This window comes from Aquarana catesbeiana, linkage group LG11, assembly GCF_042186555.1.
Source record: "Aquarana catesbeiana isolate 2022-GZ linkage group LG11, ASM4218655v1, whole genome shotgun sequence".
In the NCBI taxonomy this organism is placed as follows: Eukaryota; Metazoa; Chordata; class Amphibia; order Anura; family Ranidae; genus Aquarana; species Aquarana catesbeiana.
The window spans coordinates 8207440-8223177 of record NC_133334.1 but is presented as its reverse complement, the minus strand read 5'-3'; the positions used below and the strand labels follow the sequence as shown (position 1 = coordinate 8223177).

Below are 15738 nucleotides of genomic sequence, written 5' to 3'. Positions count from 1 at the left end.
ATGGATCAGCATCATGCGTCTCCATGTTTCACGACCACCTGCCCTGGATCAGTGTCATGCACCTGCATGTTTCGAGACCACCTGCCCTGGTTCAGCATCATACATCTCCATGTTTCAGGACCACCTGCCCTTGATCAGCATCATTCGTCTCCATGTTTCGAGACCACCTGCCCTGGATCAGCATCATACATCTCCATGTTTCGGGACCACCTGCCCTGGAACAGCATCATGCGTCTCCATGTTTCAAGACCACCTGCCCTGGATCAGCATCATGAGTCTCCATGTTTCGGGACCACCTGCCCTGGATCAGCATCATGTGTCTCCATGTTTCAAGACCACCTGCCCTGGATCAGCATCATGCGTCTCCATGTTTTGGGACCACTTGCCCTGGAACAGCATCATACATCTCCATGTTTTGGGACCACCTGCCCTGGATCGGCGACATGCGTCTCCATGTTTCGAGACCACCTGCCCTGGATCAGCGTCATGCGTCTCCATGTTTCGGGACCACCTGCCCTGGATCAGCATCATGCGTCTCCATGTTTTGGGACCACCTGCCCTGTTTTAGCATCATGCATCTCTATGTTTCAGGTCCACCTGCCCTGGATCAGCATCATTCGTCTCCATGTTTCGAGACCACCTGCCCTGGATCAGCATCATACGTCTCCATGTTTCAAGACCACCTGCCCTGGATCAGCATCATGCGTTTCCATGTTTCGAGACCACCTGCCCTGAAACAGCATCATGTGTCTCCATGTTTCGGGACCACCTGCCCTGGATCAGCATCATGTGTCTCCATGTTTCGAGACCACCTGCCCTGGATCAGCATCATGCATCTCCATGTTTTGGGACCACTTGCCCTGGAACAGCATCATACGTCTCCATGTTTTGGGACCACCTGCCCTGGATCAGCGTCATGCGTCTCCATGTTTCGAGACCACCTGCCCTGGATCAGCGTCATGCGTCTCCATGTTTCGGGACCACCTGCCCTGGATCAGCATCATGTGCCTACATGTTTCGAGACCACCTGCCCTGGATCAGCATCATGTGTCTCCATGTTTTGGGACCACTTGCCCTGGAACAGCATCATACATCTCCATGTTTCAAGACCACCTGCCCTGGATCAGCGCCATGTTTCGAGACCACCTGCCCTGGATCAGCGTCATGCATCTCCATGTTTCGGGACCACCTGCCCTGGATCAGCATCATGCATCTCCATGTTTTGGGACCACCTGCCCTGTTTTAGCATCATGCATCTCTATGTTTCAGGACCTCCTGCCATAGATCAGCATCATACGTCTCCATGTTTCTGGACCACCTGCCCTGGATCAGCATCAAGCGTCTCCATGTTTCTGGATCACCTGCCCTGGATCAGCACCATGCCTCTCCATGTTTCAGGAGGACCAGCCACCAGCACCACAGCAATAAATGACGCTGTGTGCCTGGCCCTAGAGCTTCATTGGTTTTTACAATGCTGGTGGTCTCCCCACCTTGCAGCATTGCAATGCATGATGCTGATTCATGGTAAACTGGGTAATGTCAGGATGTCATGGACACGGGACGCAAATGGCACTCGGTTGAAAAACACTGATATAGACTATCCCGTTGAAGACCAGGCATTTTCTGGCACTTTTTGTTCACATGTAAAATCAGTTTTTGGGGGTTTTTTTGCTAGAAAATTACTTTAAACTCCCAAACATAATAAACATTTCCTTAAAGCAGAAGACCTAGAGAATAAATTGGTGTTTTTTTTAATTTTACGATTTTTTTATTAATTTTTTTTTGACACACGGTATTTGCACAGCGTTTTTTCAATCACAATTTTTGGGGAAAAATACACTTTTTAATGCAAAAAAAAAACAGTATGTAACCCATTTTTTGTAACATTTAAAAGCTGAGGTCATACCGAGTAAATAGATACCAAACATGTTACACTTTAAAATTGCGCACGCAACTGCGACAAAAGGTGTAAATTTTACTATCCGTAGGCGACGCTTTAAAAGCCTTTACAGGTCACCACTTTAGATGTAGGTGGTCCAGTGCTAGAATTACTGCTACGATCTGATGTTTGTGGGGGTACTTCACATATGTGGGCCGATCGCTGTTTGCGTGCGTGCGGGACTGACATTTGTTTGTTCGCCCTTCCGCACTAGCACGGTGGTACGAGCCGACTTACATTTTTTTTTTATATTTTTTTAATTTATTAAATTTTTTTTTTATTTCTGCTTTGATTTTTATTTAATTTTTTTATCACTGCTATTGCTGTCACAAGGAATGTAAACATCCCTGTGACAAGCGATAGGCACGTGGCAGGTTACTCTTTATGGAGGGATCTGGACCCCCAAATACCCTCCTCCGCCCTTGAAAGTATTCAAAACGCCAAGATCTGTGTTTTTGAATACTTTCACTTTTCAAAAAATAGCGCAGTTGACATCCGGGGCCATCGCATCCGGGTTACCATAGTGGAGACCCGATACAAGGCGATCCTGGATTTTTATCGGTCTCTGACTAGCCGGCGGGCGTGCCGGCTGGTAGCTCAGGTCTCCCGGTGGGACGGGAGAGCCCAAGAGAGTCATGGGAGGTGGCAGGAGGCGAGGGGGAACGTCCCCTCCTGCTGCTTGTAATAGCAATCCAGCGGCTACTTAGCCGCTCCGATTGCTATTACAACAGATCTGACCGTCATCTCTAAAAAACAGTACCTGGTGATGCCGGCAGCTGCATATAATCCTCCTACAACCACTTCAAGTCACATGATGTACCAGGTACAGGATTTGGCAGCAAGTGGCTATAGCTGGTTCATAATTAAACCTGACATGCTTTATATGGCCACTAGGTGGCAGCAATATCAAACATGTGGCGCTAGAACTATTTAAAGCGGAACTAAAGTCCTTCCAACATCTATTTTTTATTTTATCCCTCCCCCCCCCCTCTTACAGGAAAACTATATAAAAAAATAAAAAATTTCCCCCTCTTTATATCTTTTTGTGCTACAAAGCAGCACTTCCAGGTTTCTGGTCTTCTGGGATAGCCTCACAGCTGTCCCAGAAGGCAGAGCGTTTCTACGCCACAAATATGCAAATGCGTGACGGGCAGTATACTGACAACCCGCCATAACCATTTCACCTCCAAAAGATTTTACCCCCCATCAGGACCAGGCCATTGTTCGCGATACGGCACTGCGTTACTTTAACTGACAATTGCGCGGCGCGTGCGACGCTGTACATAAATAAAACTGATGCCCTTTTTTTTCCCCACAAATAAAGCTTTCTTTTAGTGGTATTTGATCACATCACTCTGCTGTTTACATTTATTTGCACTAGACATGTGCGGTTCATTTCGTTCCGAATTAAAATTCGGCCGAATTTTCGCTATTCGAAAACAATTTGAATTTTAATTTTGTCCGAATTTTCTAAAAGTTTCACGCCTAAGCCTGTTTCTAATTTAAATCCCACATGTGAGGTATCGCCGTGATCGTCAGAGCGAGAGCGATCATTCTAGCACTAGACCTCCTCTGTAACTCTAACCTGGTAATCGTTTTATTTTTAAAGCGTCGCCTATGAAGATTTTTAGGTACCGTAGTTTGTCGCCATTCCACGATCATGCGCAATTTCAAAGTGTGACATGTTAGGTATCTATTTACTCAGCGTAACATCATCTTTCACATTATACAAAAAAAAAATTGGGCTAACTTTACTGTTTTGTTTCTTTTTTAATTCACGAAAGTGTCTTTTTTCCACAAAAAAAATTCTGTTTGAAAGAGCGCTGTGCAAATACCTTGTCATATAAAATATTTTAACGATCACCATTTAGGGTCTCTGCTAAAAATAATAGATATATAATATTTTTCTAGCAAAAAAATACTAGATTTTAACTTGTAAGCAACAAATGTCAGAAATAGGCTTAGGCGTGAAAGGGTTTTTTTTTTTTAAGAGAAAGAAAACGCAAAATGGCAAAAGGAAAACCGCATGCGAAAATGCACCAAAAACGCATCAAAAACGCGTGTTTTATAATGCAAAATGTGCCTGAAAACCGCATAGTTGGTGGTGTGGAAAGGGGCGATGCATTTGTTCATCAACTTACTTTCCGCCTTAAATGGATAAACTTCAGTATATCTCTGCAATACATTTATAATTATCTCTGCTTTGCTGAAAGTGCAAAAACACCGATCGACCCACCAGAAATCCAGTGAGCTCCTCACTCCTCCAATGTGTGTTTTAACTTCGTTTTTTCTTTTTCTGCCCCCGATGTACACTTGGAAACAGGAGACATCATCAAAAACTGCCATCCTCTATACGGCCACTAGATGGCAGCAATCTCCACCAAGTGAGTTTATTGATTATAGTAACAATGTATCCAGTGCTGAATATATAAGAACCAGTGCGCAAAAACCCAATGTACACAGAGAGTTACCAAACTGACGGTAAAATACCAGATAGAGAGCTGCCAACATAGATAGGTAAACTCAATTCCCCAAGATAGATAATGGATAAAGATTGGTGGAGTAGCGCCACATATCTTTATCCATAATGTATCCAGTGCTGTAATCATTAACAATTAGAAAGTCAGCAGCTGCAGTATTTGTAGCTGCTTTTCTTTTTTTTTCTTTTAGGTGGAACTCCACTTTAAAGCCGTATTATATCCAAAAGCAAACATTTCTTATATTGGAGCTTAGATATGACGGCTGCATTCGTTTTCTTTTTTTTTTTTTCAGGCTCTTTCCTCTATTTTCACCTGGTGATCCGGCCAGCAAGTCTGTTGTTTCTCAACAGAACAAGCTGTCCTACAGATGTAGCAGTTTAGAGAGTTGAGACAAACCATTTACCCCTGACAGGGGTGCTTACAATGATCAGCTTTTCCTTATGTAAAATCTTTTTTCCCAAAAAGGAAAAAAAGGAAATAATTGCGTTGCTGCAACTGATTATAAATTGTTGGGTGGAGTTTGGCTTCAGTTTGTTAGTTAATCTGCTAGTCCATCTAAAGGCCTGTACACACACGATCAGACTTTTTGACAAAAAACATGCAGATTACCTGTTTTAAGGCAACATCCGACCGTGTGTACGCTCCATCGGACAAACTTTTTTTTCGGTTTTCATCGGACAAATGTTGGCTGTGCGAACAGACAAACTTTCCTGCAACAAAAGTCCTAGGTCGGCTAGTCCGATCGTGTGTACACAAATCCATCGGACTTTGGTCCAAAGCACAAACACGCATGCTCAGAACTCAGAACCGATGCAAAAGATCAGACAGCAATACAGAAGTTGACCAAAGGGTGGCGGTAAAGAGCTGAAAAAAAACACGTGATTTGGTGAAAGTTGTCTGAAAAAGTCCTGCCGTGTGTATGCAGAACAAGTTCACGGCCAACGCCCTTTGGACAGAAATCCACAGAAAAGTTTGTTTGAAGTCCGATTGTGTGTACGAGGCTTTACAGTCCCCTCCTGCACAACTGACAATGCTGCTGTCCAAAGGTGGCCTCCTGTGCTCCTTCATCCAGAGTGGGGGGGGGGGGCACTCTAATACAAGAGTGTTACTGGTCAGATCACCAGGTGAAAACAGAGGGAGAAAAGAAAAAAAAGAAAACGAATGCAGCCGCCACATCTAATGCTTGGTATATTACGTTTTGGTTTTGGGTTTAATACTTATTCAGGCCGGGCTCACAGCAGAGGGTCCAGTGTGTCCCTGTACAGCGATTCAGGTCCCAATTTTTGCCTGAATTCACACCTACAACACATCCAAAGATGCATGCGAACCTTCTGCAATGCGGATCACGGCTGCCCCGGAGATGTATGAACCGGCCCCATAGAGAGCCGGTCACACTCCCCTGTCATGCGAATCGGATGCGGAGAAAACCCTGTGTGACCAGCATATAGGATGCACACCAGCACAGGTCCAACATCCAGACGTCACAGGAACCAACATGCAGGATGCACAGCGACAGCTCCGCCATCCAGGGACTCTTAACCACTTGCTTACCGGGAACTTTCACCCCTTTCCTGCCCAGGCCAATTTTCAGCTTTCAGCGCTCTCACACTTTGAATGACAATTACTCGGTCATACAACACTGTACACATATGATATTTATATCATTTTTTTCACAGAAATAGAACTTTCTTTTGGTGGCATTTAATCACCTCTGGGGTTTTTATTTTTTGCAAACAAAAAAGATGGAAAATTTTGAAAAAAAACACAAAAACAGTTTTCATAGTTTGTTATAAAATTTTGCAAACAGGTCATTTTTCTCCTTCTTTGATGTGCACTGATAGGCACTGATGAAGCAGCACTGATGGGCCCTGATAGGTGGCCCTGATATGGGCAGCACTGCTGATGAGGCACCGATTGGTGACATTAAAGGGTGGCACTGGTTGGCAGCACTGTTGTGCACTGGCAGGTGGCACAGGTGGGCACAAATAAGGCAGAGGCTGCTCTCCTTGATCGGGATCGATGTCCCTCTGACAGCTGCCAGTGATCACCTTTTTTTTTTCTTCTCCTCACGCTGCTAAAGCCGATTAAATATCGCTGCTAAAACAGCCAAATACCGACCTTCTGTTTACATCACATGATCAGCTGTCATTGGCTGACAGCTGATCATGTGGTAAGGGAGGCGGGATCGACCCCTTACTCCGATCTGTGATCAGCCGAGTCTCATAGACTCGCTGATCGCAGAGCACGCACACGCACTCTGAAGGGGGCGCGCAGGCCGCTCGAGCACGAGAGGACGTCTATTGACGCCCTCCTGGCAAAGTAGGTCCGCACTGTAGCCGTCATCCGGCCATAGCCCGGATCTGAAGGGGTTAAGCTCCACCGATCAGCAAAAAGGGGGTCATGAGGAAAAGAAATCTCCACATAGCATAAAATCCTTTAAAAATGTATTTAAATAAGGTATTGCACTTACATCAATGTAGGCAAATACAGGCACTGTATATGGCAGGGATATGCAATTAGCGGACCTCCAGCTATTGCTGAACTACAAGTCCCATGAGGCATAGCAAGACTTTGACAGCCACAATCATGACACCCAGAGGCAGAGGCATGATGAGACTTGTAGTTTTGCAACAGCTGGAGGTCCACTACTTGCATATCCCTGGTATATGGTGTGATCACAGAAAATGAAGAACGCAGTATACGGAGCCAGCACAGTACGTCCCAACGCGTTTCGTCTACCAAGACGTCATCTGGGGTATAGGCTGGCCCCCTCCATAAACTGCACCAATAGAAATCGTAATCTGTTGTCCAATCGTGTCAGCGAGGACCGCACGCCCACGGAACGGGAAATTAAACCAGCATGGCGTCTAGCGTGCGCTCCAAGCCTCCACATAGGGAATATAGGATCGTAGTGTCAAAGTAAGATGGCGCCCGTGACGGGAACCAAGCCTCGCTTTGGTCCGCTGACGCATGACATGCCATCACCGAATGGAATCAAGGCAAGATGGCGCCCGTGACGCAAACCAAGCCTCGCTTTGGTCCACTGACACATGACAGACACATGATTGCACTTTTGCACAATAGACAATTTGTCTAATTGTAGTGTCAGCAGCATACTTAGCGTATTGGGTGGCACAGTAATTTTTTACATTTTTTCATTCCATTGAAACGAGCGGACAGCGCTTCCAAAGCGCTACGGAAGCGCCGCGACATGGGCTTTTCTTAACCCTTTCTTCGTCCACTAGCGGGGTTTAAAAGTACCTGAAAAGCATCGCTTAAACGAGCAGCGCTTTAACGCACGGCGGTGCCACTGTGAAAGGGGTGTTAGAGGGACATTTGTCTCACACAGTGCACCTCAGTGTCCCCTCTCTGTGCCATCAGTGCCGCCTCATCAGTGAGGGAGAAAAATTACCGGTTTTCAAAATTTCATAACAAAATATGAAAAACTTTGCTTTTTTTCCAGTCTTTTTTTTTTGTTTGTTTGTCTGCTGAGCCCCTCCCACACCTCAGCTCTCTCTCTACTTGTGCAGGGTGACTGGTCTTGTCTCCGCCCCACCGCAGTTTCTGCAGGTAGCCTGTAGTGGGTGGAGCCTGCTGGGCCCCTCCCAAAGCTCTGCTATCTCTCCTTGTGCAGGGTGGCTGGTCTTGTCTCCGCCCCTTCCTGCAGGCAGTCTGTAGTGGGTGGAGCCTGCTGGGCCCCTCCCACATCTCTGCTCTCTGTGCACAGGATATATACAGCAGTGAAGAGGTCACCGCTACTTTTACAATGTGCTTCTCTGGGTTTGTTAGAGTTTTTTTTTTATATCCTTTGAGAAATATTTAGATGAGATTTTTTGTGGGCGGAGTTCACATAGTAAGATAAGAAATATGGCACAGCACAGATTCTCAGGCACTCGGTGGGCTTCTTTCGTGGGGGGAAAATGTTTTTGGAAAGTCCGTTTAATAACCCTTTCACCGCCTGAACCACTCGCTGACCGCCTACTGCACTTGTACTGCGGCAGGTCGGCTCTATTGCAGAAAACGTTGTACCTGTACGTCGTTTTACGCAATAGACACTGGCAGGCGCTGATTAGACACAGGGGATGCCAATCAGCCGTTCCGGGGGAACCCGATGTCCACTGGCCACCTGCGATCGTTCCCCAGAGGAGGCAGATCGCCGTTCTGACAGGAAAGAAGAGGGGAGATCTTGTGTTCCTGGTAAGCACCTCCCCCACACATAGTTAGCAAGCACCAGCTAGGCACTCCATTAACCCTTTCATTGCCCCGATGTTAACCCCCCCCCCTTCCCTGCCAGTGTCATTAGTACAGTGACAGTGCATTTTTTTTTTTAGCACTGATCACTGTATTCGTGTCACTGGTTCCCAAAAAAAAAAAAAAGTCACTGATCGCCACCATTACTAGTAAAAAAGAAAAGAAAAAAGAAAGAAAGATATCCCATAGTTTGTAGACGCGACGCAAACCAATCAATATACGCTTATTGGGATTTTTTTTTTAACCAAAAATATGTATCAAAATACAAATTAGCCTAAACTGATGCAGAAATTAGTTTTTTTTTTATTAGATATGTTTTATAGCATCAAGTAAAAAATAGTTTTTTTGTTCAAAATTGTCGCTTTTTTTGATTTAAAAAAAAAATAAAAAAGGCAGAGGTGATCAAATACCACCAAAAGAAATCTCTATTTGTGGAGGGGGGTCAACCGCTTCAGCCCCGGAAGAATTTACCCCCATCCTGACCAGAGCGTTTTTTGCGATTCGGCACTGCGATGCTTTAACTGACAATTGCGCGGTGCAGCGGGCATGCGCGCCTGCTATCCGGACCCCGCGAGCCAACGTACAGCTACCTGGTTTCGCGCAGGGGTGCCAACCTGCCGCAGTACAACTGTGGCGGCTGGTCCGGAAGCGAGCAAAGTAACGCAGTGCTGTATCGAAAAAAAAAATCATTTTATCAGTAAAAAGAGATGACATGATAACAAGGCAGATGTCGGGTACAGTCACATGATGTATATACAAAGGACGAATACATTGTGAACAAGGTAACGACCCTCATATGATGGAGGGCAATGGCCCTTATAAGATGATAATAAAAAAAAAAACATACTGAAATGCACATAAATCACCAAACTATTGGATAAAACCATACTGATATAAAAGACCTTAATAAAAAAAAATATGTGATTAATTATCTTGGTGCCTGTCGTATGCCCAACGCGTTTCATGTATCGAACGCTCTTCAGGGGAAATTTGCACCTAAATCTAAAAAATAATATATATGGAGATCGATCAATAAAGTACAGTGTGCATTATTGAAGGGGAGGGAATACATATGGGGGGGGGGGGGGGGGAGAGAAAATCATTCATGCCTGCTACTTACATGCCAATGGAGTGTAAAAAAAATGGCCTGGTCATGAAGGGGGGGTAAAACCTTCCAGGGCTGAAGTGATAATTTAAGCAATTTCAGCAGCTGATATTATTCACTTACTGAGGATGCAGTTTTTTTTTTTTTTAATCTTTAATCTTTGCCTGTGTTCCAGTTTAATCACTTGCCCTCCGAAAGATTTATCCCCCCCCCCTTTATGACCAGACCATTTATTGTTATGTGGCGCTACTTTGACATAATGGTGCGGTAATGCAACGCTGTATAGAATTTTAATTTATATCTTTTTTTTCACACAGAGCTTTCTTTGGAGGTATTTGATCATCACTGCGTTTATTTTAATTTCTTCAGAAATTTTGGCAAAAAAAATGTAATAACTAATAACTACATGATTGGTTTGTGAGAAAGTTACAGTGGAACCTCGGATTACGAGAATAATCCGTTCCAGGAGTATGCTCATAATCCAATGTACTCGCTTATCAAAGCAAGTTTTCCCTTGGAAGTCAACGGAAATAATTTGTTCCGCATTGACTTCAATGGGATGCAATACCGCATGTGGCCAGTGGCGGGAGGGGGGGGCGCCGGAGAGCCTCAGAAATGGCTGAAAAGCCCAGAGGACACTTCGGCGGACCTCGGCAAATGACTTCCTACCCGAGATTTGCCGAGGTCAGCCGAAGTGTCCTCAGTGCTTTCGGTGCATTTCCAAACGGCTGCGATCGGCGACTTTCAGCTCTGCTCGGCTCCGGTGCCCCCCGCCCCACCTCAGGCCAAAAGCAGTACTGCACTCCGCTTTGGCCTGAATCCTGCTCGTATTGCAAGACAACACTCACAAACCGAGTTATGATTTTTAAAAACTGTACAGTGCTCATATTGCAAAACGCTCATTAACCGCGTTACTCGCAATCCGAGGTTCTACTATACAGTGTCTACAAACTATAGGATATATATATATATATATATATATATATATATATATATATATATAGATAGATATATTTATATTACACACACACAGTAGATATTAAAAGTCTACACACCCCTGTCTGTAAAATGTCTGGTTTCTGTGATGAGACAAAGATAAATAATTTCAAAACTTTTTCCACCTTTTAATGTGGCTTATAAATTGTACGACTCAGGAGAACAACAAACTAAAATCTTTTAGATGATGGGAAATAAAAACAAAATAATCTGGTTGTATAAGTCTGCACACCCTTTTGATGTTATTCCAGCACTCAGTGTTTTTGGGGATGAGTCTATCAGCATGGTACATCTTGACTTGGCAATATTTGCCCCGCTCTTCTCTGCAAACACACTCCAAATCTGTCAGATGGTGAGGACATCTCCTGGGCACAGCCCTCTTCACATCACCCCACAGATTTTCAATGGGATTCAGGTCTCTGCTCTGGCTGGGCCATTCCAAAACATTAATCTTCTGGTGAAGCCGTTCCTTTGTAGATTTGGATGGATGCTTTGGGTCGTTGTCATGCTAAGAGATGAAGTTCTTCTTCATGTTCAGCTTTCTAGCAGAAGCCTGAAGGTTTGGTGCCAATATTGACTGGTATTTGGGATTGTTCAGAATTCCCTCCACCTTGACTTGACTTGGCCAACACACCGCCAGACTTTAGTCTAAAGGGCGTGTGCCGTGAACTTGTCTTGCATTCAAAAAGGCACACAATTGTCGGCCAACAAACACGAACGTAGTGACATACTACGTGGAATTTCAGCTCTTGACCGCCACCCTTTGGTCCCCTTCTGCTAATGTCGTGTTTGGTGAGCATTGATTCCGAGCATGCGAGTTTGTACTTTGGACTTTTACAGACTTGTGTACAGAAGATACGAAAATCTGACAACAGATTGTTGTCCGCCAAAAATGTACTAGCCTGCCATCCAACATTTGTCTGATGGAGCGTACTAACGGTCGGATATTAGGCAGTCTGTCATCATACAATTCCCTGCCAAAAAAATCTAATCGTGTGTGTGAGGCTTTAGGCCCTTGTTCCAGCTGAATAAAAACAGCCCCAAAAATAGGTAGTGCCACCACCATGCTTCACGGTGGGTATGGTGTTCTGCATGGTGATGTGCAGTGTTTTTTTGCGCCAAACATCTTTTCTCATTATGGACAAAAAGTTCAACCTTGGTTTCAGATAAAACACATTTTCCCACATGCTTTTTGGGAGACCTCAGATGCATTTTTGCTAAATGTAGCCGGGCTTGGATGATTTTCTTGGTAAGAAAAGGCTTCCGTCTTGCCCCTCTACCCCATAGCCCAGACATATGAAGAATACGGGAGATTGTGATCACCACACAGCCAGGACTTGCCAGATATTCCTGCAGCTTCTTTAATGTTGCTGTAGGCCTCTTGGCGGCCTCCCTGACCAGTTTTCTTCTTGTCTTTTCATCAATATTGGAGGGACGTCCAGTTCTGGGTGATGTCCCTGTTGTGCCGTATTTTCTCCATTTGCAAGACTTGCATACCATTTCTGTTAAGATCAAGACACGTCAGATAAGGCTAGCGCATGCAAACCACAAAACAGCCACAAATATATTATGACAAAGTTTTGGCTTTTAGGTGGGACGTCCATGAGGAAGTGGCCATGTTTTTGCAATGCTCTTGCTTCTTTTAGACCATTGGTGTCATCTTGTTATCTTTTGAGTCTATTCTCAGAAGAGGTGCGAACTTCTGTTAACTCTTGTAGTCCAGGTCCACAGTAAGAGAGGGGTAAGCTTTGATATCTACTCAATATGTTTTTAAGGCTTATAAGTGAAGAAGCAGAAAGATGGATAGATATTTATTAGGACTGTTACTGATTAAAATTTCATGTTTGATTAATCGATTTTTTTTTTTAAATCAATTATAAAGGCACATACAGATCCAACTACTTTTAGCTGATCTCCTTGCATAGCAACTCTGCATTAGTGGTAAATGTGGTATACACTATATACAGTACAATACTATATACAATCACCGACACTAGTTCGTTTCCACAATCCAGAACTTAACTTCACAGTTCACACAAATACGTTTTAAATTCAAACTGCAGCAAGCGCCGCCGTCATGGCAACAGCAGAAGCCGATACACATGGCAAAAATATCAGCTTATCAGGACAACAATGTTAAAAACGGAGGTTATCAAATTGGCCAACACTTAGCTCACTGAATGACCACATCCATATTTACCATCACTGTCCAGTGACCTCACCGGACTCCTCCCCCCTTCCCTTCGTTAGCAGACGAAGGCACTTAGGGAAGGGGGGAGGAGTCCGGTGACATCGATGTCGGTGACGTCACCGGATCTCCCTGAAGACCTGGAAGCCGCCAGAGAGGCGAGTACTGATCAAAAAAAAATTAACGATTAATCGAGGAATTAATTTTTTTTTATTTCCCGAGATAGAGATAGAGATGATAGAGATAGAGATGATAGAGATAGAGATGATAGAGATAGAGATGATAGAGATAGAGATGATAGAGATGATAGAGATGATAGAGATGATAGAGATAGAGATGATAGAGATAGAGATGATAGAGATAGAGATGATAGAGATAGAGATGATAGAGATAGAGATGATAGAGATAGAGATGATAGAGATAGAGATGATAGAGATGATAGAGATAGAGATGATAGAGATAGAGATGATAGAGATAGAGATGATAGAGATAGAGATGATAGAGATAGAGATGATAGAGATAGAGATGATAGAGATAGAGATAGAGATGATAGAGATAGAGATAGAGATGATAGAGATAGAGATGATAGAGATAGAGATAGAGATGATAGAGATAGAGATAGAGATAGAGATAGAGATAGAGATGATAGAGATAGAGATAGAGATAGAGATGATAGAGATAGAGATAGAGATAGAGATAGAGAGATAGAGATTTCATTACACTCTTAAGTCACATCCATTACATGATGATGACGGTCTTCACTGTGTTCCATGGTATATCTAATGCCTTGGAAATTCTTTTGTACCCTTCTCCTGACTGATACCTTCTAACAATAAGATCTGAGGATTTGGAAGCTCCCTGCGGACCGTGGCTTTTGCTGTAGGATGCGACTAAGAAAATGTCAGGAAAGACCTACTAGAACAGCTGAACTTGATTTGGGGTTAATCAGAGGCACTTTAAATGATGACCGGTGTGTACTGACTCCTATTTATGAGTTTGAATGTGATTGTTTAATTCTGAACACAGCGACATCCCCAGTTGTAAGAGGGTGTGCACACTTATGGAACCACATTATTTAATGTTTAGATTTCAGTTTGTTTTACAATTATTGGTCATATTAAAAAAAAAAAAAAAAGGTGGAAAAGTTACAAAATGATTTATCTTTGACTTTTTTTTTTTTACATCACAGAAACTTTTTTTTTTTTTTTTTTATATACACAGGGGTGTATAGACTTTAGATCTACTGCGTGTGTGTGACAGTGAATATATATATATATATATATATATATATATATATATATACATATACACACACACACACACACATATATACACATATACACACACACACACACACACACACACACACACACACACACATATATATATACACACACACAACTTCTAACAGGACTGCGATATTGCGGCGGCCAATCTGAAACTACTCTTTGTGGGAACGGTCACTGACATCACCAGTGCCATCACAGTGATCAATGCTAATACTATACACTGTCACTGTACTAACACTGGCTGGGAAGGGGTTAACAGAGGCGATCAAAGGGTTAAAGGTGTCCCTAGCCAGCGTTGTGTGTGTACTGTGCCGCTTTTACTGGAATCCAGCAGTTTTCATTCCCCGCTTAGCAGAGATCCCGTCACTGAACACAGCTCCGTACTGTTTACACTCACATGGCCGAGTTCCGCGAGTCTCGGAGCGCCAGATGCCGGTTGTCAATCACTGGCCGTGACCCGGTGATCATCATGTGCCGTGACAAATCGCAGTGCAGCACCAGGATTCCTGAGCCGACACTATAATGCTGAGATTGCAGCTTCCCCGGCTGTACACAAATATCTTTCACAGAAACATTCGTACCAATAATATTCCAGCATTTCCTGTCGGGGAGACAACAAACCCCTCCCACCAAAATAAAGAAACCTGAATGGAAAGTAAACAATGATACTTGGACCATAGAAAGGAGAGGAAGCGCCAACACTTGGAAAGGGAACTTTATTTACAGGTAAGAATTTACAAAGGTCAATGTACAAAGGACTTTTACATAATCATACAACAGACATGGCGGAGGGTCGGGGAGAAAAACAAACATTCAGATTTTAAAGCTTCGCCTAAAAAGCAATAAATCCTGCTGAATCTGCACTCTGACTTTAGACCAGAATTTTGGATTTTTTATCACTTTCCGTCTTGACAATGGGCACCAGGACAAGGGGGGGGGGGGGGCACATCTCCCCAGGCAGGACACCGGCATTAATAAAATCCCAACAGATCCCACCCCCCCAATTCAAAAATGAGAACACTTTGGGCTGTGCCAAGCCAACCATGCATGGAGGGACATGGGTGTGCCAAGCTAGCCATATCTGCAGGGCATGATGTGCCAAGGTGACCATGCATGGAAGGCCATGCCGAGCCAACCTTGCACTGAAGGGCATGGCCATGGTCAACATACATGGAGAGAAGCAGGTGTGTCAAGCCATCTTTATATGGAGGGGCACAGACATGTGTAGCCAGCCATACATGCAGGACGCAACGTGCCAAACCAACCATGTATGGAAGGGACACTACTATAGAGGGGGTACGGGCATAACAAGCCAGCCATGTGCCAAGCTGACCATGCATGGAGGGCACAGCGTGCAAATCTAGTTCTACATGAAGGCATTCATAAATTACTGTATACAACCCCTCAGTATTACATGGGCATTAGGCGACCCCCATTACTACCCATGAGGCAGTACTTCATGGCCTTTGATGGCTATTTTCAGCTCTGCC

General features: G+C 44.1%; 1 protein-coding gene across 1 annotated transcript in view; it reads right to left on the bottom strand.

Annotated features, from left to right (window-relative positions):
• Positions 1–14947: 14947 nt before the first annotated feature.
• The window catches only part of WEE1 (WEE1 G2 checkpoint kinase), a gene marked incomplete at its 5' end in the record, with an annotated part of 6936 nt that continues 6145 nt past the window's right edge, over positions 14948–15738 (bottom strand). Inside the window, 1 exon segment of the mRNA XM_073603989.1 lies at positions 14948–15738. This exon segment is cut by the window's right edge and continues 2655 nt beyond it.